The sequence below is a fragment of the Panthera leo genome, chromosome C1 (genome assembly GCF_018350215.1).
Source record: "Panthera leo isolate Ple1 chromosome C1, P.leo_Ple1_pat1.1, whole genome shotgun sequence".
In the NCBI taxonomy this organism is placed as follows: Eukaryota; Metazoa; Chordata; class Mammalia; order Carnivora; family Felidae; genus Panthera; species Panthera leo.
The window spans coordinates 22,544,307-22,567,207 of record NC_056686.1 but is presented as its reverse complement, the minus strand read 5'-3'; the positions used below and the strand labels follow the sequence as shown (position 1 = coordinate 22,567,207).

At 53.9% G+C, this 22,901-nt stretch overlaps 1 long non-coding RNA gene across 1 annotated transcript; it reads right to left on the bottom strand.

The window, feature by feature from the left end:
* Positions 1–19,681: 19,681 nt before the first annotated feature.
* Positions 19,682–20,665, bottom strand: LOC122227964. The gene is made up of 2 exons (XR_006206302.1): positions 20,587–20,665; positions 19,682–19,886 (listed from the first exon to the last, which is right to left on the bottom strand). It is a non-coding gene; the product is annotated as an uncharacterized LOC122227964 (long non-coding RNA).
* Positions 20,666–22,901: the final 2,236 nt, after the last annotated feature.

Below are 22,901 nucleotides of genomic sequence, written 5' to 3'. Positions count from 1 at the left end.
GCAAGTAGTTGTTTCCCACCCATATAGGTCGTTTGGTGAAGGGTCTGTTCAAATCTTTTTCCATTTTTTAACATCAAGTTGCTCGTTTTTTGTTTTTTTTTGGGTTTTTTTTTGTTTTTGTTTTTTTTTTACTATTGAGTTACCAGAGTCCTTTAAATACACGGCAGGCAACTGCTTATTGTATCAGGAAAGATTTTCTCTGGCTTGTCTTCTCATTCCCCTAACAGTGCCTTTTGAAGAGCAGAACTTCTAAATATTTATGAAGCCCCATGTATCAATTTGTTCTTTTCTGGATTGCGTTCTTGGCACGCTGTCTGAGAAATCTCTGCCTGACCCCGGGTCGCAGAGATACTCTCCTATGATTTCCCCCAGAAGTTTATAGTTTTATAGTTTTGTAGTTATAGTTTATGTTTGGATGTATAATTCACTTGACGTTCTGTATACGGATCGAATTTCAAAAATTCATCTCAAGATCAATGTGGAAAGAATTAACATCTCAACCATATTGAGGCTTCTGAGTCACGAACATGGTATATCCCTGTATTTCTTGGGTTTTTCATTTCTCTCAGCGATGTTTTATACAGGGGACAGGTTGTACACACCATTTGCCAGGTTTATCCCTGAGTACGTTATATTTCTTGATGGTATTGTAGAGGGTGTTGTTTCATTAATTTCAATTTTGATCGTTCGTTGCTAGTATATAGAAATACAATTGATTTTTGTACATTAATTTTGTATCACACAACCTTGCTGAACACACTATTTCTAGTAGCTATTTTTTTTATAGATTCCATCAGATTTTCTAGGTAGGTGATCATGTCACCTGCAAGAAAAGTCAGTTTTACTTTTTTGTTAGCAACCTGAGTGCATCTTTCTTCCTTTCTTTCTTTTTCTTTCTTTCTTTCTTTCTTTCTTTCTTTCTTTCTTTCTTTCTTTCAAATAGTGCTGTGCCAGCTGGAACTTCCAGAACAATGTTGAATAGAAGTGGTGGGAGTAGGCATCCTACTCTTGTGCCTTGATCCTAATGTGACAGCATTCAATCTTTTGCCATAATGCACAACGTTAGGTCTAGGATTGTCATAGACACCCTGTCCCTGTGTCAGGCCGAGGAAGTTTCTTTCTGGTCCTACTTTGCCGACACTCATCACCAGGAATGGAGATTGGATTTTGTCAAATGCTTTTTTGGCATCTGTTCAGTTGGTCAGAGGATCTTTCCTTCTTCATTTGTCAATATAATGAACTTACTTTCTTCATTTTTTAATGTTAAACCAGTCTTGCATCCGTGGGATAACCCCACTGGGTCATGATCAGCTTCTTTTCTTTTTTATGTATCATTGGATTTTATGTGATAAAATAATGTTTAGAATTTTTACATCGTGTTCTTGAGGGCTCTCGGCTTGTAGATGTCCATTCTCATAATGTCGTTGTCAGGTTTTGGTATCAGGATGATGCCAGCCTCGTAAAACAAGTTTGGGAGGCACCATTCGTAGAATCGTAGAGTTGATATTGTTCCTATAGAACTTGTATTATTTCTTCCTTACATGTTTGATCGAATTTACTAGGGAAGTTGTGTGGTCCTGGAGTTTTCTTTATAGGAAGGCTCGTGGTTAAAATTCAACCTCTTGACAAGATAAAGGGAGGGCTATGGAAGTGTATCTGTTTCTTCTTGAGTAAGCTTTGGTAGGTTGAGTCTTTCAAGGAATTCGACCATTCATATGATGTTGCCAAATGTACTGTGAAAACACTGTCACTACTATCCCCTTATTATCCTTTGAATATCCGTAGAAGAGTGATTTCACCCCTCTTATTATTGATGCAGTGATTTGTCTTTTCTCTCTTTTTCTAACTGATCACTCTGGGTATATATATATATATATATATATATATATATATATATATATGTCATGTGGTTGATCTCAGACCATCAGCTTTTGGTTTGATGATTTTCTCTATTTTCCTGTTTTCGGTTTCACTAATATCAGCTCTTAGCTTTATTATTTCCTTTGAATGTACTATTCTTTTTTTTTTTTTTACATTTATTTATTTTTTTGAGAGACAGAGCATGAGCAGGGGAGGGGCAGAGAGAGAGGCAGACACAGAATCCGAAGCAGGCTCCAGGCTCTGAGCTGTCAGCACAGAGTCCGACGCGGGGCTCGAACTCACGGGCCGTGAGATCATGACCTGAGCCGAAGTCGGACGCCCAACCGACTGAGCCACCCAGGTGCCACTGAATTTGCTATTCTTTTTCTAGTTTCTTAAGGTGGGATGTGAGGTCATTTATTTGAAACCTCCCTTCGTGTCTCACGTCGGCGTTCAGTGCTGTTCAGTTCCCTCTAGTTGTTTCCGTTGCATCCCATACATATTGACACGTTACATGTTCATCTTCGTTCGGGTCAAAGTACTTTCTTGGGGCCTTATCAGCTCCCATGGTCCCCGAGTCCAGGGGTGGAACTGAGACCAGAACTGGCCAAGAGACTGTGGCCTGTCACTTACTAATGAGCGAGTCTGAAGATGTCAGTTTCCCCCACTGATCCCATGACTGACTCCCCATGGTCCTTCCACTGGGACAGCTCCACTCTGTCTGGACTCTGATTGGGCTCAATCTTATCCCCTGATTGCCTGGCTGAAAAACCAGACGCCACCCCCCACCCCCACCCCCAACCTTGCCCGAGAGCTAGGTACCTCACTCATGGTCAGGGCCAAGGCGGACGTAGAAGCCTCGCCTCCAGATGCCCGGTGGAGAGGCCTTTAGCACCCCAAGTGACAGTTTGTTCAACACAGCTGACCGGTCAGTTCCCTCACGCCAAGCCCAGTGAGAAGTTCCCCAAGTGTATTTTCTCTTTGAATCCTGATAGCTGCCCTGTGAAGCGGTACAGTTCTTACCGTTATTTTGCACAGGTTCAAGTCAAGGCTCAGAGATTGGCTGTTTCCTGCTCTGGAGGACGCAGGAAAGCGTGAGCTCACGTCTGGATCTGTGTGACCCAGGCTGGCTCTCCACCGCGAAGCCGTTCTGCATCTTTCCCTTCATCGCCAGCGGCAACGTGCCCTTCCTGACCCCAGGCGTGGGGACAGAGCCGTGGTGAGTAGGACCAGAGCAGCAGGATGTGGAGGGGCGGGAGGACGGCTAAGAGGAGGGAGGAGAGCCAGCGAGAAGGAGATGCTTTCTGATTGTGAAAAAGTCTTCTGACCTTTCCGTGTTCATTCAACGAAGTCAAAAAGGGTTGAACTTTGGTGCACTGCCTTTAAGTATAAATGCAGATTAATGAGGAAAAATCGGCTTTGCTGAGCTTGGAAATCATGGAGATCAAATTGAGCATGATATTAAGTTTGATAATACCAACCCACGGGGCTGTAGCCAGAACCCGCGCGTGAGTCCTGTGGGCTCCCGGCCACGTCCTCAGATCCCACAAAGGAACAGGAGGCTCCCTGCATTCAAGGTGAACCGTGGGGGCGGGGCGGGTGGGACCTGGTGAACTTGGGCAGCACTTATGATCCGGCCGAACTGAGACACGCGCTGTGCAGGTGGCAGGTTAGCGGGGTCTCAGCAAGGTGGGGGGCAGGACGAGGTGGCTCCACTTTGGCTCTGCGACCACAGCAACTTGTTCAAATCCCAGTGACTCCAAAACCTGAGCCTACATGTCTGCTCTCTCTGAGCCACAGTTTCCATACCTCTGTCGTGGGCCTCACCTCTCCCGCCATGAAGGGTACTAAGGAGGGTTAAGTGAGAGAACGTACGTTAGTCGGTGAGTCTTTATGGATGGGAATCATGGAAACATCGGGCAGGAAGCAGGCTGGAAGGCCGCTGGCCCCTGACCCACCGTTCATGACTCACTAACACCCACGAGTGTGGCTAAAGCCAGGGAAAGCCGCCTAAGAAGTCATGGGTCAGTGGCCCGAAACTCGGGTGGGCAGGATGTGAGCGGGACTCTGTGCCTCACCCGCTGTGCAGCCTCAAGCAGTTCACTAGGCCTCTCTGAACTTCAGATTCTATATCTGTATACAGTTTTTTTTTAAGTTTATTTTTTTTGAAAGAGAGAGAGAAAGCAGAAGTCGGGGAGGGGCAGAGAGAGAGAGGGAGAGAATCCCAAGCAGGCTCAGCACTATCAGTGTGGAGCCTGACACGGGGCCTGAACCCATGAACCGTGAGATCACGACGTGTGCCGAAGTCGGATGCTTAACCAAATGTTTCACTGGATTCCAAGAGGTAGAAACCCAAAAGTCTGCCCCGTTCAGGCAGCCTTACAAAACCGGTTGGATCAAACCTGGACCGTGTGACTTCTGGCAGGTGACTTCCTTCTCTGAGCCTCTGTTTCCTCACCTGTAACATGGAACCGATTGTGCCTCGTGGAGCTGAGGAAGTGAGAAAACTCAGACTCTCGTCCCCCAGGCTTTGGTTATGCACGCGTGTCCTTCCTTAAGACACCGGGGGGACTAGCATTCGTCCCCACCTCGGGAGCCTAAGGCAGCATGTAGAGCAGAGACTTTCCTGGAGGCCTTTCTGATTTTGCCTTGGCCTGCCAGGGTAAAGAAACTCTCCCTTGACAACCTCTATTATCACCTCCCTGTTGCTAATCCCCAAACCCCTCGTATCCCATGGATCTGCCTGCTGCCGAGCCCTCGAACCACGTGGACGCCTGCCCTGAGCTCCGGTGTTTTGCCGGTTTGTCACCGATGCTTCCGGCAGCCCTGCAAGGTGGGCCTGACCCCCACCCCGCCCCCCACTTACAGATGGGAAGCTGGGGCCCAGCGAGGGGGACTAGAGCCCAGTCAGGGCCACTGGCATCTGGGCTCAGAGCCTGTGCCCTCCCTGCACCTGCCGTCATCCTACCCACCGCCTCTGGGCTCTGTCCCCTGGATCACTAATGTCACCGAGCACTGGCTCCGGGCACCTGGAAGGGCACGCGGTGGGCTAACTCCCTCAGTCCCCACGCACCTTCTGGGCGGGGCCATCGGGGTCTACGGATGAGGTGTCACCCAGCACCGACCACCAGATGTCACCTCAACTGCTGACTCTGGCACCTGTGCTCCTGACCCTGAGCTTCAATGATGCACCTGCTGTGTCCTCTTCTCAGAGTGGCCTCCCTGCCCCACGGTGTTTCCATCAGGGAAAGTACGCTCTTGGTTCAAGGGCCACACCAAGTGTCACCTGCTCTGGGAAGGCTTTCCTGATCTCTGCTCCCAGAGCCCCATCCCAGGGCAGAGTCCCTCTGTGAAAGCATCAGTCTCCCCCTTGCTTAGGGTGCATCCATGTGTCCTTCTCCCCCTCTAGACAATGGTCCCCGGAGAGTGGTTCATGGTGACATCAATCAGCCCCGATGGGGGATCTCGTTGTGTAATAGACTCCGCACTGCCCCGGGGAGGGGGCTGGTTGGACATCCCCTCCTTCCCACAGTCTCTGGGTGCCGTGGGCTGAGTCGCTTGACTCCAGAAAGAAGACACATAAACCCTGAGTTAAAGTCAGGCAGCGTGGGGACAGTCGGTCTCTTCAGATCCCTCCTAATGAAAATGCATGCTTGTCTTCAATCTGCAGACATCTCAGTGCCCTGACGCCCTTCTGCTCTCTGCCCCCTAACCCTGCTTTACTTTCGTCACGGCCCTTGGCGCCCCTGGTGCTCCACAGTCGGATGTTTGTTCCTTTTCCCTGCACCGGAATGCTAGTCCCACCTGCAGGGGACTGGGTCCATCCTGTTCACAGGGGTCCTCTTGCCCAGCAGAGTGCCCGCACAGGGTCGGTGTGCAAAAAGTCCCAGCTGAACACGTGAGTTGATTGATGAACGGCTGGCTAACGCCCCGGGGTCTGAAATCAGGCAGGTCTGGGTTCAAGCCTTGGCTCTCCTGGGCCCCTGAGCAGGTGGTTCCTCTGCAAGTCCTACCTGCACATCTCTAACTCAGAACAATCAGGAATAGCCCCTCCCTCCAGTGACGTGGCAGCGGTAGCCCGCGACAGGCTTCCCGAGGGCCGAGTGCAGCACCTGGCACAGAGGGAGCTCCCAGGAAACATCCTCTCTATGCCTACGTGCAAGCTGTCCTCACAGGCTTCGAGAGGCAGGACTTGGAGCAAGGGGGTCCCCTCTGAGACTCAGTGTCCCCGTCCATGAAATGGAAACATTAACACCTGTCCCGGCAGACAGGTGAAGGCTCAGTAAGATGACGATGATGGTGGTGGTGGCAGCTAAGCCCATTTTGTGCGTCCTGCGCACTTAGCCCTCGGGTTATCCAAATGGATGTATTTCCTCTTTATTGCGCCCCTAAGAGGTGGTGTCAATATTCTGTCTCCATTTCCCACCAGAGAAGCTAAGGCACAGGAGGGGAAGGAACTGGCGAGGAGTGACGTGCGCACTGCAGGCCCAGGCTGGGTCCTCTGCTGTGAGGGTGCCGCCTGCCCACCGGCTCAGTCCTCCCGCTGCCCCACCGCCCGGCTGATCTGAGCCGCTCAGCGCCCCCTGCCCAGCTTGGGGGCAGGCGATGTTTTCTCCAGTGTTGGCTCTTCAGTCATTGCTCTGTTTTTTAAAGGAATTGAACACTCGGGTCCAGGAGGGAGGGCGGAAGGAGGAGATGGATGGGTGGAGATTTGAGATGATAGGAAAGAGGGAGTCGCGCGTCGATCGATAACAGAGAAACAGGAGGGACACGGGCCGTGTTTTCTCTGTGTGTTCATTTATCAGGACTCTAATGGATTCCCAGGTCTCTGCGAGACCCCTGCACGGTGAAATCGGGAGGTTTGTGGGTGGGACAAGCCAGCTGTGGGGAAGGAGGTGGGAGGGCCACAGCGAGGGCTCAGTGCCCACCAGCCCTGCTCAGCTCCCCCCTCCGGGCAGCACCGGGGACCCTGCAGGAGATGGGCACTCGCTGAGCAGACATCAGTGTGAGGGATGCACAGACAGCAGAGAGGCAGAGAGCTCAGCCCCGTCCTCACAAGGGGAAGAGGGGGCCATATCGTCTCAGAAGCACAAGCTAGAACAGGTTCATTGACCCGTTGCCATGCGAGCATGAGTACGCAAGTGTCCTTGGGGTTACCGGTCACCTGGGTAACTTACTCCACTGGCCCTCGTAGGAGGGAGCCGTAAAGCGAGGAGGTCTGTTCACACCGACAGCCCCTGAGTCTTTGAGCTCAGTCAGCAAAGAGCTTCACCCAAGTTAACACATGCACACCCCCCCACACACACATTCACACACTCGTGTGCCCATGCACAGACACAGATGCAGACCCATCACACTGCCCTTCTCCACGGAATGTGTCACATCCTGATTCCCAATTTGTTTCTGTGACTCTTAGATAGCTGTGTTCCCCCCACGAGACTCTGAGCTGCTTCGGGAAAGCACGATGGCCGGGGCACAGGCGGATTACTCGCTATTGTATCCCCGGTGGTGAGTTCCGCGCGGCCGACCCGAGGCAAGCCGAGCGACAGGTGGCAAGGAGGACTGGTGGCCAGACGGGGCCTGGCTTGCACATGGAAGGCAGGGACCTTGCACCTGCACTTGGCCGGGGGGTTTCTGAGTGACTCTGGGAGAGGCCTTTCCTTTCACTCATCGGGATCAGAGGCTCCGACTGACTTACACATCGCGTTCGTGCTGCTTTTCTCCAAGAAATTCGGCACAGGGGTTGGGACCTGGGGCTTGGAGAGCGAGGGCGGGAAGGAGCCGTCTCCCCACTGATCACTTACCGCACGGGTTCCAGTTCTCTCCGCGGGCCCTCTCGCCATCGTCCTCCAGCTGAGACGAGGAGTCTTAGCCCGCCTCCAGACAGCATAACGAGCACTAACTGTATACTCAGTGCCTAGTCCGACACCTGACCCGCGCTGACCTGTTTCCTCTGCACATCGGCCCCTCCAGGGAAGCACTAGCCTTTTTTTCCCGGATGGGAGGCTGAGGCACAGAGAGGTGTGGCCACCTGCTCCAAGCCTCACAGCTTCTGGGTAGAGGGTGGTGAAGCCTGGGCTCCGGAGCGGCTCCAGCCTGGTTTAAACACCTCGCCATCTGAGTGACGCTGGGTCTCTCCTCGTCTGGAGTGGGGCTGGGGGGAGGGGGTCACAGGGACACCCCCTGGAAGGACTGTTGTGAGGACTGAAGAAGATGGTGAATTCCTGATGAACTGACTCCTTCTGCACACGGACCTCACGGTGACCCACGAAGGTGGCTGAGACCAGGTGGAACCAGAAGGAACCTTGATGTCTGCACCGGAAAGGGCTTTAGAGCCTTGACTCTACAAGTCCCATTTTACGGACAAGGAAACTGAGGCCCCAAGATGGAAATGATTGGTCCAGGTGGCTGGGGTTTGGGTCATTCGTGGGCGGGTGTTCCTTCTTCGCCCACAGCTATGGTCGCAATGTTCCTTCCGAATTTAAAAATAACAACCGTCATCCATAAGGATGAAGGGACAGACAAGAAAGCAGCTCCCAGCTGACCTGTGGGACGTAGGCTAGCCCTCACCTGCTGGTCCCGAGAGCCCATGGAGAAGATCGGGGCTCTTCTCTCTGAGGGGGTGGAGACTGAGGGCAGGGTGCACGGGTGGCCTTTCTACAAGGTGGCCCTCCTCCAAAACCCTTCAGTTGCTCCTCGAGGTTCCGCCCCCCCCCCCCCCCCCCCCCGCCTTCTCCCTCTGCTCAGACGCGGTCCTGCCCTCACCTCCAGAATCCTCTGCCTCTGCTCATCACACCTAGATTCAGGCCCCACACCCAGTGCCTGCCCACATGCTCAGCTGCCCCCACACCTGGAAAGGGGACAGTCTCCCTGAAGCCCCTCCCCACCCAACAATTGTGGCCAGAGCGATGGGACGCCCCTTCTCCTGTCTTCCTCAGGAGAGAATGGCCCCATTCATAGAATCAAGGACCTCTGGCTACAGTCACTGGCTTTTACAGTCTCTCCCACTCTGTTGGGGAAAGAGTGCATCTGTTACTTTAAACAGATAAAAATAGACACAGCTAAAGCAAGCTGGAAAAGTCAAAAATTAGCCGAAGCTGACATACAAGCAAATACATTACCTTCATCACAGAAGGTCCTGAGAGGGTGTCCAGAAACCTGCCCAGCTCTGGGTCCAGGAGCCTGAGGGTGCCAGAGGTGGGGCCTTCCCGGGGGTGGGGGAGGGTACAAGCTCAGGGGCTCCCCCCGCCTCGTCGGTGACCCAGCATTTCCCCGAAATCTTGAGGCAACAGAAGTAGAAGCTGGGCCAAGAGCCCGTGTGTCCTTGAGCAAGTCGTGCTGTGTTCGTCCACTACCCAACAACTATTTAGTGAGCACCCACTGCGTGCCGGGCAGCAGGGCACCCTGGTTAGGTGGGCACACGAGGAAATCTGACGGCCGGGGTTCACAGTCCATCTGTGCCACTGCCGGCTGTGTGTCCCGGGGCAAGCGACTTAACCTCTCTGTGCCTCCGTTTTCTCACCTCTATGATTCGGTAACAATGTTATTTATCTCACAGTGTGTTGGTAAGGATGGAAGTAGAGAGTCCATGCAAAGTGCTGTCCTTGATTCCTGGCACAGCTAAGTGAGTTCTTGATAAACGTCAGCAATTGTTAGTATTGTGCTGGTGCCACAACGAGCAAGACAGACACAATCCCTGCCTCATGAAACGTACCTACAAGGTAGGGTCTGTTAACTCCACGGAATAAATGAAGAAAAACTACCGTTCGCATGTTAAGTGACTTGCCCAAGGCCACCCAGCTAGTCACCGACAGAACAGGGATCTGTTCTGGATCCATGCACAACTGTGTTTACATCCACAGGGCAGTTGCTGGTGCCGGGGGATGTGGGGGCACAAAAGGAGCCCCGAGCAGTGTGGGGAGGTCAGGGCAGGCCTCCCTGAAAGGAGGACACCCTGTGGAGCCCCAGGAGCCCCAGGGGCAGTGGTCAGTAAAGGAGGAGGGGCTCTTGGGGCAGAGCGAAGAGCTTCTGCAAAAGCCCAAGAGAGAACAAGTGACCCGACACACATTGGCGGGACGGCAGGTGGGTCCGTATGACCCAGGTAGGTCGTGCAGGATGGGGGGTGACCAAGAATTGAGAAGACAGAACAAGCAGTGGGGGCTGGATCCCCAGGGATCTTTAGGGTCACATGAAGGGATTCTACCTTGACCCTGAGTCCGGTGAGAGACCTTGGGGATGGAAGGCCAGGGAGAGTTTCTGCAGGTGGTCCATTTTAGAAAGATCATAATCCCGCTGCTTGTGGGGTGGGCTGGTGGGGAAGGGTGGGGGAGGAGGGTGAGCTGGGTGGAGAATTGATCTGGGAAGGTGGGGAGAGTGGTTTGGGGGAAGGGTGGCCAGGAGGGTAGGCTGGGGGAGGGGCGGTGAGGAGGGTGGGCTGGGGACCAGTTAGAAGGCTTTGGGTCACTCGAGGCAGGCATGGTGGTTCCTAGAAGCAGCAAGGTCTGCAGAAACAGACCTTGTCGGGGCAAACTCGGGGTGGAGGCGGATGGGGATGACTCAGATGGGTGAAGGGGCTGGGGTGGGTTGTCTGGCTGACAACCAGAGCTGCAGCCTGGGCACCAGCAGAAGCACAGAGAAGCTGTTCGAGCCCCAGCTATTCCAGTGCTGTTCACGTCCTAGAAGGGCCCCACCCGGTCCCGGCTGTTTCTCCATGGTCTCAGGATGGCCTTTCCACGGTGCCCCCTAGGACACACACTTCCTATCGCTGTCCCCAGTGCCTTGCCGTGGGGGACCACCGTCAGACCTCCCAAGGTCCCCTTGGCTGGCTCCGTGCATACCCCGGGGGTCCCCAGGCCACAGTGCTCCCACAGTCACAGCCGAGATGCCAATCTGGCCTCATTTCAGCCTCTTCCTGGAGTCGGATCACAAGTGGCCTGGTGACCCTTTGCTTTCTGCCCTCTTCAGAGTAAGGAACCTCCCCAGGCTCACTGCCGGGATGTCTTCTAGGAGCCTCCTGGAGACAGAGTCCTTTGGGAGGGGTGGGGGCACAGACTTGACTCTCAAGGAAGATTCTGGGACCGTGGGGGTGCCAAGACCCTGAAGACAGGCTGTGCCAGTTTCTGCCACGGAATTTGGGGATGGCAGCACAAGGCGGGGAGGGGGGGTCTCTCGGCTTTGTCGGGTGCTACATTCCACCCCGGAGGTGCGCCCTTCCTTCTCCCGGATGCTCAGAGACACTGTCACGCAGAGCCCTGGGCTGTGGGCCGTCCAAAGTGGGAGCAGAGGTAGGGGGTCCCGGAGCCAACAGGTGGGGGCACAGAGTGAGACCAGGGAAAGACACAGTCACTGATTACTGCTATTTCAGCTCTACTATATCCCCGTGGGTTTCATACCGCTTCCTCCAAATCTTTTTATCCAGTTTTGACAACCATTTGAGAAACTAAAGGAGAGAAGCCATCCTGGGGGAGGCACAGCAGCTGATATTTACATGACATGTACACGAACTGAGGGTGGGGGGGAGCAGGCTGACCTCTTCTTAGAGGTAATTTGCTCCCCAGGGGCGCAGAGAAGGCCCTCCACGGTAATCCAGTCTTTTCCTTATTATGTAGAAGGGGAAACTGAGGCCCCGAGAGGGCAAGCAACTTAACGGCCACCCGGCACATTCGTAGTTGAGCCAGGCCTCCTGATTCCTGCCCAGGGTTCTTCTGTCTGCACGCGGCTCTGGCCACTTCGTCCTTGGGTGCTGGCAGGGAGGTGACCCAGAAGCAGGAAGCAGCTGGACACGTGGAGACCCAGGTAGGGAGCCCTGGAGGGCACCGTGAAGGCGGGCAGTGCCCACCGCCAGGGGCAAACTGCTCCTCCCTCCCACCCCCACGCCGGGGAGAACGACGTGCTTCGAAAGTGAAAGCCGGCTCGAAGTAAACAGATTAGTAGCGGTTATGTGCTAGCGCTTTATTAATTAAGTGTCCTAAATACACTGAAACCTGGGCATTTAATTTAGATTTATAGGGATAATTTAAATTTATAAGACCAGTTATTACGCATTAAGTACAGAAAATGCCAATTGATTTTCACAGGCAATATTTATTGAAGTATTAAAAAAGAAAACTATGTAAAATGTAATCACCCTTGTGGCGACTGCAGGTGCTGGCGGGAGCTTGGGGTGGAAGGAGCTATGCCTCACGTCAGGAGCCGTTCTTTATCGCCCGGATGGCGATGTCATCTTTCCCTTGTTAGTCATTGAAATCGAACTAGGCATCACACCGCACGGGAGATACACACGTTATGTATCACAATGCCAGACGCTGTCTGGGCTACGTCTGTGCCCGCCTGAGATGGACCGGTGTGTGGTGCCCAGGATAGGAGTCTGGAGCCCCAGGCTCTTGTCCCCAGCTGGCACTCCCTGGCCTGTGGCCTTGAAGAGCTCACCTAACGTCTATGGGCTTTGTCTTCAGAACTCAGAACTGGGACGGGCTAGGATGGGGGCGGGGGAGGTCTGGCTCTGGCATTCGATGAACTTGTGAATTCGATCCTGCGTCTGGATGGGGCATTGAATGCTGTGTCATAATACCATCGCCCTCTGTCTCTGTCTCTCTCTCCTGTCCTGGGAGGTCCACTTTCATGATTTGGAAGGGGCCGTGTCTACAAGGTGGCAGGTGGGAACAGTGATGGGCCAGCGTTCCTCTGGGGTGGGGGGTGGGGGGTGGCCCAGACAAGCCACAGGTGCTCTGCTGAAGCCATGAGGAAGCCCACCCCATGTAGTACAGGTCCCGAGACCCCTGAAGGCCAGGGCCACCGTTGGTCTCGCAGACACCACAGCAGGTGTTTCACGCAGAGGACTTTGATAAAAGGAACCAGTGTGGGACGCCTGGATGGCTCAGTCGGGTTGAGAGTCCAACTTCGGCTCAGGTTGTGATCTCACAGTTCGTGAGTTCGAGCCCCACATCGGGCTCACTGGTGTCAGCAGCTCAGAGGAAGCCCTCTTCGGATCTTCTGTCCCCACCCCCCGCCTCTGCCCCTCCCCTGCTTGCACGCTCTCAAAAATAAAATAAAACATTAAAAAAGAAAGAAGGAACCAGTTGCAAAAGCTTTGGAAGGGCCACAGGCGCCAAAGGGAAGCAGAGACAACACAGAGGTTAGTTCCCGCAGGGGCTGCTGAGCCAAGTGCAGTACAGGGAGGGGCCCTGGCTGGGGGAGACGCTGCTTCTGGGGCCGCCTCGGCCTCCACTGCCAGACCCACCCCAGGTCCCCTAGAGCCTGTGCCCACGAGCCGCTGTGGCTGACGGCCCGTGGCTGCTGCAGGGGCCCCCAGAGCCACTTCCTGTGCAGTCAGTGAGCATCCGTGCGGGTCCCTAATGTCCTCACCCTGTAGGCAGTGCGGAGAGGCCCGTCCACACACTTCCTCGCCTTCCTGCCTGTCAGCAACCCTTCCAGCTGGTTCTCTCAAAGCCCTCTATCATTTAGCCAAACTTGTCACTGCCTGTGTATGGGGCGGATCTTTGCCTCTGGCCATTTCCGCATCCGGGCTAAGCGGACAAAGAGATGAACCGCTTGAAGGCCTGCCCCCGGGAAGGCTGCTCTTTCCTTCCTGTCATTGGGTCACTCTGGAGTGCCGCACGGGTCACTTGAGCCGGTGCCATCGCGTCAGCTGGGGCAATGGATTGAAGGGTCCCTTTCCTGTGGCCCCCCTCAAAGATATATCCACGCAGAACCTCAGAATGTGACCTTACCTGGAAAAGAGGTCTTTGCAGATGTAAGTAAGGATGTCAAGATGACATCACCTTGCATTAGGGTGGACCTTGAATCCAATGACAATGTCCCTGTGTGTCCCTATGAGAGACAGAAGAGAAGACCCAGGGACGGGTGCAGAGGGTCCTGTGGGGAGGGGGCGAAAGCTGGAGACTGGAAGGTTCCACAGGTCCCGGAAGCATCCATAACTGTAGGAGGCAGGGAAGGCTCTCCCCCAACGCCTTTAGTGAGAGCATGGCCACCAAATTTGTGAGGATCTGTTACAGCAGCCGCAGGGAACAAATACCTGGTTTCGTTGCTTTATTGAGCTTTGCAGATGATGAGGTTTTTTTTTTTTTACCAACTAAAGGTTTGTGGAAACCCGGCCCTGAACAAGTGTGTCGGCACCATTTTCCAACAGCATTTGCTCACTCTGGGTCACATTTTGGTAATTCTCACGATATTTCAAAGCTTCCCATTATTATAATATTTGTTATGGGGATCTGTGATCATTGATCTTTGATGTTATTATTGAAACGGTTTGGGGTGCCACAGACCACGCCCACAGAAGGCGGTGAACTTAACCGATAGACGTGTGTGCTGACTGCTCCCGGGACCAGCCCTTCCCCCATCTCCCCCCCCCACTTCCTCCCCCCACCGCCCCCCATCTCCTCAGCCCTCCCTGTTCGCTGAGATACAATCATCTTGAAATTAGGCCAATTTATTACCCTACAGTGGCCTCTCAGTGTTCAAGTGTAGGGAAGAGCCCATCAATGAGATAAATTTCACTGTTGTCTTATTTTGAAGAACCGGCCCCCGCCGCCCCAGCCTTCAGCACCCACCACCCCCAGCCATCAGCAGCCATCAGCATCGAGGCGAGACCCTCGAAAAGCAAGTCAGATTATGACTTACCGACAGCTCAGATGACGGTGGGCGTTCTTTAGCAATGACGTATTTTTTTAATTAAGGTAAATACATGGTGTTTCTAGATGTTAATGCTGTCACACACGCAGAGACTCGAGTATCATGTAAACATGACTCTCCTAATTCACTGAAACACCAAGAGAATCACTGAACTTGCTCTCTGGTGGCGGTTGGGGACGGACCCCGTGACGTCTCCAAGGTATGTCTGGACAGCGGGTGATGGGAAGTGTCACACGAGGCCAGTCGTGTGGGTTGAAGGCAAGGCGGTGATGCAAGTGGCCAGGGTGCTGGGAGAGTCGCCACCTGTTCCTGCAAGTCGCCTGCCTCCAGGATGCGCTGGAGCCCTAGTTTACAGATGCCCCTGCTGCCTGGCCCCGGCTGGACGCTGCACGGTACCGCCCCAGGGCTAGATGGGCCCCTCCGGGGTTCCCCGTCGTGTGGCAGCCCCAGGTCAGCCATCCCACCTCTACCAGGTCCCAGTGAAAAGCCAACAGCTCTTTGCAAAAGAGGCTGGTGCGCGAGGCTCCCATCAGGGCCCGGGGCTGGCCCCACGCAGCGTCCCCACCTGCACGGAGTCGGGTGCCGCCGGACAGCCTGGGTCCTGAGGCCCAGGTGTCAGGGCAGCCGGCCCCGGAGACGGGAACCCCTTCTGGCTCGGAGCCCCGCTCAGCCGTGCCAGTTGCTAAAAAGTGGACGGCGTGCGGCACACACGTGTCCTGAAGGCAGCTGCCAAAGTTCAGAGAGGCCCGCGAGCCTTGAACCTCATTCTTGGGCGGTGCCTCCTTTCCCCGTCAATGCCTTCACTTTCAAGTGCAGGACAGTTGAGTTCAACTCGAAGATGGCATTTTAGATACGACCATTTGTGTCCGCCTCCTGGCCACAAAACCAAAGCTTCCTTTAGGGTCACCAGAGAAGGAAGGCCTCTGGTTTTCCAGCGCGGGGAGTTGAAACACTGCACTTGTCATTGGCCTTCTGCAAAGGGTCCGGCCGTGTCCTAAGTAGCCCCCACACTCCTCTGCCTTGTAACAGAGGCCACCAGTGCAGCAGCCGCTGGTCTGACAAAGCAGCCAGCCACAGGGGCATTTCAGGGGCGAATGCTGCGGTCCCCCTGCCCCCTGGCATCGAGGTCCTCATCCTCGCCCACCGCGCTCCAGCCTCATCAGGCAGACAGCCCGGCCTCAAGCCCTGTCAGTGAAGGTTTTGTTCCCGACGTCACTACTGATGCCAAAGGCTGTATGATTCAGGCTCATTTAGAGAACGCAGACACTACACGAGGAGCTGCAGGGGGGATTTGACGCAGGGAGCTGATTATAAATGTGTTCAAGGGCTGGAACGGTAAAAAGGGAATGATGAGAGGGCCTGGGGCCTGGTTGGCGGGGGAGGCGCTGTGAGCCCGGCTTTGCACCCCACCTCCATCCCTTCCCTCCACCCTCCTCCCCGCCCCCACCCCTGTCACCACAGACCCCCCTCCCAGAGCTGCCAAAGAGCCACAGAACTGGCGGCCACCAGATGCAGCCAGAACCTCTTCCAGGAGCAGAGAGGGGGACGCAAACAGCTTCTCCCCCCTCCTGCTTTTCGGTTCTCCACTCCACCCTCCCGCGTCCGGGGCTACCTGGAGGCTGGGGCGCAAGGGGACCTGGGAAACAGGGCCAGCAGGGCCCCAGCATCACGCCGCGCTGTGACAGAGCAGAGCACACAGCCCACGGACGGAGGGCCCTGCACGATGGCCCACGGCTTGGACTTTGGTGCTAATTCCAAACAGTTGGAAACTCAGCTCTGTGTCCCTGAGCACGTCGTTTAATCTCTCAGAGCCTCGGAGAAAATGGGGATAATGACATCCACCCTGCAGGGCTGTCGTACCAGGATTAAACAAGTAATGTGCAAGCGTCCAGGCCCGGGCCTGGCGCACAGACACCCTCAGTCGATGGGAACGGATGCCTAACTTGCTCTTTGAGCTTGGGCACGGACCTGGGCCTCTTCTGGGCTCTGTTTTCTCATCTGTTAAGGGAACAAGTTGGGACCAGAGTCTCCCTCCAGCCCCAGCAAGCTGTATGGCCATGAATAGCCCCTTAGATGAAATGGGCAGGCCGGAAGCCCCCAACCCCACCCCCACCCCGGAAGAAGAGGAGGCTCGTCTGAGCGATCTGAGCACCGTGCTTCACTGGAGGGTACGTTCATATGTCAGACAGATCACCCTTCAGCCACCTTAATGCTCTCTCTATCTCCCCGCTAATGTCGCCTCTGGCAATATCAGTCTGGCCTCTCCTCTCTTTGATGTGCCCCCCTCAGCCGTGCTCCGTGGACAAGAAACTGCCAGGAGCGGTGTTTTTCCGCACGCTGTGATCCAGAAGGAAAGGGAGCCTCCAGTTAAATCCATCACAAGGATGAGATCTGTAAGTGCTGGGGCCTGCGAGGGGCCTGCGTGCCTGAGCTTCGAGGATCTTCCTGTGTGGGTAGGAATTATGAGCTTAAACCGGTTGGAACTCAGGGGGTGGAGCTGATAGATGCCACAGAAGCCGGACTCGGACTCGGCGGGGAGCGCCGTCGCTGGGCTGTTAAAAGCACAGGGCATCTGTGTCCAGCGGAGAAGGGTTCAGGGTCCTGTTCTGCCCTCTGCTGATTTACAGCGATTGCTTCGTTTCTCTGAGACCTGGTCTCTTTCTCGATACAGGGGAACAAGGCTGTTTGCTGTAATTGGCACGCACACTGTTTCGGCCTGTTTCCCCCTCTATTCTCAGGACCATCTCTCCTACCAGCCTTCCTCCAGAAAACTAAGCCTTTTGTACCCCCCGGGGCCCTGAGAGTCTGGCCAGGTTATCAGTCAGTGACTCTATCGCACTCCTTTGACAAGGTACGAGCCTTGGCTGGACCAATCATAGCACTCCAGGGACCCAAGAACTAGTGATTGGTCCAAGAGAGCAGGAGAGCGAAATCAGGCCATCAGAATCCTTGACCGGGACTTTCTATGCGCCCCACCCCCACCCCCCGGAGAGAGAGCGTCTCTCTACACCGGGAGTCCCTAGAAGCGAGGTTGAAAGCTACGCCTCTGCTTCCCTTCCCCTCCCCTGCCTCATAAAAAGAGAGAGCAAAGAGAAAGGCGCGCCCATGCAGAAGTATAATAAGGAGATGTTGAGACAGAATGAGCGACCCAGGGGAATCATCGGAGCCCCCGAATCCAGCTGTGCCTCGCTCTTTCCCAGTGCTGCAGGCTAGGCAACTCCCTCTTTGGTGAAAGCGGCTTGAATCCTTTGGCTCAAAGTGCTGAAGACCCAACTCAAGCGGCCGTCACCAAGGACGGAGTTGAGTAGCTCAATAGAGGCTGGCGTCTCCTCCGGCAGGCCTCGCCGCGCATCCTGCTCTGGAGCTTAGCCCTCGGATAGGCTTCCTGGGGACTTGTCTGTCTCCTTCCAGTTGCAGGAGAGCTCCTGGGGCAGGGACTGACGTGCCCAGCGTCGGCTCCGGTCTCAGAGCCCGGTACAAACGCGGCGTTGTGTGCGTCAGCGCTGGCCAGGTCTCCCTCCTCCTTCACGCCCTTGTCTCCTTCTTAGACATCCCTGTAACCGTGGCTACTTGAGCGTTTGCTCTCTCCCCTCCTCTGGACCAGGAGCTCCGCCTGTACACAGTCATTCACAGCGCAGACATCGCCGAGCACTTATTTGTTAAGCCTCTAGGGGCGCTGTTCCAGGCACAAGGGCTGTAAAGGCGCATTGCAGAGACTCCCTGCTGCCCTCGCACCTCTTCCATTCTAGGAGCCTGAGGAAAACGAGATGTGCTCCATCAGGCCAGGTCCTATAGCGTGCCCTGAAAACGGCTCATGCAGGGAAAGGGCAGGGCGGCGGCAGGTTGGAGAGGAGCTGCTGGGTGGGGGAGACCCCGTCTTAGTCCCCTCCTCCCCACCATGACTACCCCACGTTGCACAAGCCTGGGAGGACGAGTGAAGTTGAGAAGTGAGCCGGAGGCAGGCGGGTCGGCTGATCTCGGAGGTCTGGCTGTGGGAAGCAGGGCCCCCGAGGGAAGTGGAGGCAAGCGCAGAGGAGCTGGAAGGGCAGCAAAAGCCCCACTTCTGGAGCTGCAGCCCAGGTGGGGTGGGCCCCCAAGACCCAAGTGAGGAAGCCGAAGGCCAGTCTGGGTGGCAGCCAGAGTCCAGGCGGTTTCCAGCGGGCAGTCAGGCCCAGACCACCTGTGGGCGCCTTTGTTAAGACCTGGCCTGGTCCCTGTCCTGGGGCGTCAGGAGCTGCAGAGACAGTTGAATCCAGGAGGAGAGCAGGAAGGGATACCCCCAACTATTTCTCGCAGAGAGAGAGGGAGACACAGAATCTGAAACAGGCTCCAGGCTCTGAGCTGTCAGCACAGACTCAGATGCAGGGCTCGAACTCGGGAAGGGTGAGATCATGACCTCCCTAAAGCCTTCTGGTTTCTTTCTGTTTTCGTATCCATTGAATTTTCCTCCGAGGGTGAACCATTTGTTTTACGAAGCTGTTTCAAAAGGAAATCAGATGACTTTGTGCTCGGTGACCTTGACATCATGACATCACCTGGAAACTGAATCTCAACGTCACGCTCGAGGCTCGGCAAAGAGGCGGCGGTGACAGAGCAGGTGCAGGAGGCTAGAGATCCGAGTTCAGGTTCCGCTTCAGCTTCTACCCTGCAGGGTGACCTCAGGGAGCCCCTCCTCCTCTGGGCCTCAGTTTCCCCAATCTGCATCAGTGATCTCTAATGGGCTTCCCGACTCCAAAGGCCAGAAGCCCTCTGAGAAGGCAGCAGGCAGCAATATCAGAGGAGCCCGGTGTTCTCCAATTATGGGAGACTGATGACTCTTGAACCTGTTTATATGGAGGAAAATAATCGAGAAAAATGTCTGCTGGAAAACACCTGGGAGCATTTGCAAAATGATTAAAATACAATCATGAGCGCTCGTAATTAATGTCTGCTGGGACATGAGGGGATCAAGGGCCAGGTGCTGTCACAGAAGGTTGGGAGGGGCAGGAAAGGAACTGGGAGCAGCGGTGATGACCCCGGCAGCTGGAGGTGGGGAGAGACAACTGGGCTGGTGGCTGGGTCACAATCCCAGCTGGGCCCCTACTTTGGACTGTGACTTCAGTGAGCCCCTTTGCCTCTCTAGGCCACAGTTTCCCCAGATGTAAAATGAAAGGGTTGAACAGGTCATCTCTACAGCCCCATCCAGTTACGTGTCCACGTTGACTGGGGAATCTGGCTGGGGAACAGAAGTTTCCAGAATCCTTAGGGCCAGGGGCATATTCCTTGTGACGTTATGAGCACGGGTCGACAGGCTGAATTGAAGGCTGGCCCTACTCCTTCCTGGCTCTGTAACTTAGGACGAGCTCCTTTCTGTCCCTGTGCCTCGGTTTACTTCCCTGAAAAAAAAAAACAAAGGAGATGGTTATAGTGATATTGTTAGGTTCAACTCTATCATCTTTCCATCTGTTTTCTATAAGTCCAATCTGTTCTTTGGATGCCTTTCTCCTTTCTCTGCCTTCTTTTGGACTGAGTATCATTTAGAATTCTACTCGGTCTTCTGTGTTGGTTTATTACCTATAACTCTTTGTTTTGTTATGTTAGTGGTTGCTTTAGTGTTTATAGTATAGATGGTGAGCCTAACACAGTCTACCTACATGATATTGTGCTGCTTCCGTAGAGTTTAGGAATCTTTCAGAAATCTGTCCCTCTACCCTCAACCAGGTAGTCTAACCCTCTCAACCTTAGCCTCCACAAGGCCTCAAGGTCGGTCAGAGGTGAGCATCAGGGCCTTCTCAGGTCTTTCCTGAAGACGCATACGTGTTCATGGTATCCTAGCTTCCCAGGGAGATTCTGGAGATTTTCAAAGCCTGTAGGGACATCCCATTCCCTGGTTTCGTCTTTTAAGCTTTTGGGTTTAATCTATTGCCTACACCCCAACTGATTGATGTGCACTGTCTCAGGCTGTCATGAAATTAAACAATTGCCTGTAATTGTTTTGACGAGCACCCCTCCTCCCACTGCCTCAAGCAGAAAGTTGTTGTTGTTGTTTTTAACACAGGGCAAATTCTGACTCCGGTAAAATGAAGACAGCCTTACAAGTAAGATCTTCTAGGGATGCTCCAGACAGGATCTTCCCACCAGACAGGTCAAATAATGAGAGTTATCTGAGAATGTGGCTTTGAAGATTCTCTAACGTCGTTCCTTCCCCCTCCAGTGGTTGCCAGGCTACCCTTTTCACCATCATTCTGGGCCATTAGATTTCAAGGTTACCATGGAGTTGGAGAGAGGAGAATAGGACTACAGCATGCTAAATGTCACAAAGCTCACTGTTGCTACTGACATCCAGCCGATTGTCTTGAATAAATGCACCCAGGATGGTTGCAAGCCTTTGGTCAATTTCCAGAGTTCTGAAAAAGTTGATTCAGGAGGATTTTTTTTCTTTTGCCACTTTTTTCATTACTTTATGGAAGAGATTTTTTTTTTTTTTTTTTAGCAATCCTTACTATGCCATTTTCACTGATGTCACTCATTTACATCGTTTTAATTAGAAATCTGCTCTCATCTATTTTTGTTTCTGATATCCTTATTTGGTTCCTCGGTGCATAACACGTAATTTTTTTTTCTCTCTTGCAGCTCTTAATGTTTTCTGGGTTTTTTTTTTTTAACATTTATTTATTTTTGAGGCAGAGAGAGGCAGAGCATGAACGGGGGAGGGTCAGAGAAAGAGGGAGACACAGAATCTGAAACAGGCTCCAGGCTCCGAGCTGTCAGCACAGAGCCCGACGCCGACGTGGGGCTCGAACTCACGGACCGCGAGATCATGACCTGAGCCGAAGTCGGACGCTTAACCGACTGAGCCACCCAGGCGCCCCATTAATGTTTTCTCTTTTATACAAGTTTTGACCCATTTGATTGTGTGCCAGGCACTGGGCAGTGAAGTTGACACATACTATCACCTGTAACGCTGGCAAGAACGGAGGCGGGTCATACAACTCCCTTATCCTCATCTGTAACGTAAGAGTGATTTCCTTTGTCTGTATGGTTGGACTCTTCACCGTGTGTGTGCATGAGCACACAATACCTACGAGAGAACATATTCGTGTACTCCTTGGCCACCACAAAAGTAAAGACACTGAAGGCATTCGACGAAGCAGTATACGCAATGGCTTCCAGCCCTGATTGTCCCCCAGATCTTTGATTCTGGACTTTCCAGGCATGGACCAAGTTGGATCTGAGGATGCCGAGAAGTCAGGCTACTGGGGGAGAGGGGGGTGCCCGGGATAGGAGGTGAGAGTTCAGCCTGTCATTCATGGTCCTGTTGCCCAACTTCCATCAGGCTTTGTGGCCCCCTGATCCTGATACACAGACACTCATCTTGCCTCGGCCACCATGCTTCAGACTTCCAGCCATAGTTGTGCCGTCTTTGAATAGAGAGTGATTCTTTATCCTCAAGGCCTTCTCTGATGCCAAGATTGACTTTCACCGTTCGGGACACTTTTAGTTCCAGGGGCACAAGTCTGACTCCAGCGGGTTTAAGCAAAACGGAGAAAACAACAAAACACCTGTTGGCTGATCGATCCAGAAGTCCAAGGGTTAACAGCTTTGCGCACCGCTGAGTCTGGTGGCTCAAAGGACATCATTTTAGGATCCTGTCTTTCCATAGCTCCCCCTCCTCCCCACCCTCCCTCTCCTCTCGGCCCCTCCCCTGACAACTTCTCTCTAGACTTCTCTTTCTCCGCCTCTCCATAATGTCACCTCCCTCTTCCCATCTCGCTCCCCACCCCCTCTCCCTCCCCCAGCTAATTAAATGATACTGTGCAGCGTGTTTCATTTGCTTCTGGCTCAGGGAGCAGGGACAGCCAGCAGCCGCTGTTCATTAAATGGCTCCATGTAGAGGGAGGTAATAAAATGGTTTTATTACAACCAGAATCTCAGTCCATCCTGAGAGGCGATTATATATTCATTGGGAAGACAGAGTTGTTGCAGGGGGACGGCAGGGCACCTCCCATCTCTGGCTTAGGCATGGCTGGGCTGTGCAGGGCCTGGAGTTCTGGCTGGAAGGGGTCGGGGTGGGAAGGGAGGGGAGGCTGGGCCCAGGTGGCCCTGTTACTGCCCTGCCACCATGACTGCGGATGCTAGAAATCCCTTAGAGCTTTGACTAGAGCCACCTGTGAGATTCCTAACCTGGGGAACCAGAGCTCCTGGGGGTGCTGACCGTAGGGGCCCCTGACTTTACCTGTGTGCCAAGCTCTGTCCGGGGACGGAACAATTGGCCTGGCACGTGACAGAGCTCCAGTTTATCACACGCGCATGCTACCGTGATCCCGGCCACAGAGCAAGTCACTGAGAAGCATTTCTGCGCTCCCGGTGGCCTCGGTCCGCGGCGCGCCTCCTCTGTCACTGGGATCTCC